General features: G+C 36.0%; 1 protein-coding gene across 1 annotated transcript in view; it reads left to right on the top strand.

Moving 5' to 3' along the window:
• Positions 1–819, top strand: part of stx2b (syntaxin 2b) — a gene marked incomplete in the record, with an annotated part of 8,652 nt that extends 7,833 nt beyond the window's left edge. Inside the window, 1 exon segment of the mRNA XM_036213649.1 lies at positions 64–819.
• Between the last annotated feature and the right edge of the window lie 293 nt (positions 820–1,112).

Genomic DNA, 1,112 nt, shown 5'->3' with positions numbered 1-1,112 from the left:
GTAGTCAATCTACAGTTTGCAAATACAGGAGTTTTTACCCTTCTGAAAAAGGCTTTCCAAAAGGTTTAGGGACCGTTTCATTACCTACACTAAGTTTAACACGCTCAGAATTCCTTTCACTGAATGAATGAAACCAACCCCTCACCATAATACCCCTTCCACCAAACTTCACACATAGTACAGTGTAGTCAGGTGAATACCATTACCATGGCAACCGCCAAACCCACATCCACCCATGAAGCTTTCAGATTAAGTGTTTTGTCAGAGAATTTAGCTTCACTGTTTCAGAGTGGATTCTAGATTGACACTTTTACATTTCACTAGAAATCCATCCCACAAAGTGATGCTGCTCTCAAGCTCATCTGAATGTCTCTTAGAGGTCTGTTGTGACTGACTTAACATGCTGACCAAAGTTCTTTCAATTTACATGTTCTACTACCTCATGATGGAGTTACTGATGTTCCCAATCACAACATATTTGTTATATTAGTTATTAGAGAGGACATGTCATTGTCTGTAGAACAGGTGAGCTCCTGCCACAGTACCACACTGGGATTCTCTTTAGTGAAATGTTTTTAGAAACAGTCTGCAGAAGTTTTACACCTATGAATAATTGAAACACACACATCCAATCATTTGGAAGAATGAGTGAATACTTTTGGCAATATAAGGACTTTTTTACTATTATGCTGCAAAAGTGCCTTATGCAGAAACCTTTAACTTGTGGAGGCTCATTTTGAATAGTTGTCATTTTGTAATATTGTATATTTGTACTGAAGCGGAAAAGCAAACAAAATAAAAGATCTGTTCAAACCAAAATTAATGTTCAATTGACTTTTTTTGCTTTGCTGTAACGGTGGTTTTATGTGATGATATTTAAATATTAATACAGTATTTTTTAATTTGAAAACGGAATTTTGGAGCTATAATGTAATCTGCTTCTGCTCCTTTTAGTGCTGCAAACAACGGAAAGAAACAGAAGGGGGTTGTTTATTTCCTGCTTAATGAGCACTTTGCAAAACACTTAATTTCTATGTAATCAACCTAACAAGATAAGTAGAAAAAGTGCTTCCCCGCAGTTCATGCAGAGTAACTTCTTTTGTTTGTTTATA

The sequence above is a fragment of the Oryzias melastigma genome, linkage group LG9 (assembly GCF_002922805.2).
Source record: "Oryzias melastigma strain HK-1 linkage group LG9, ASM292280v2, whole genome shotgun sequence".
In the NCBI taxonomy this organism is placed as follows: domain Eukaryota; kingdom Metazoa; phylum Chordata; class Actinopteri; order Beloniformes; family Adrianichthyidae; genus Oryzias; species Oryzias melastigma.
Note: the sequence above shows the minus strand (reverse complement) of the source record. Positions and strands in the feature narration are given on the sequence as shown.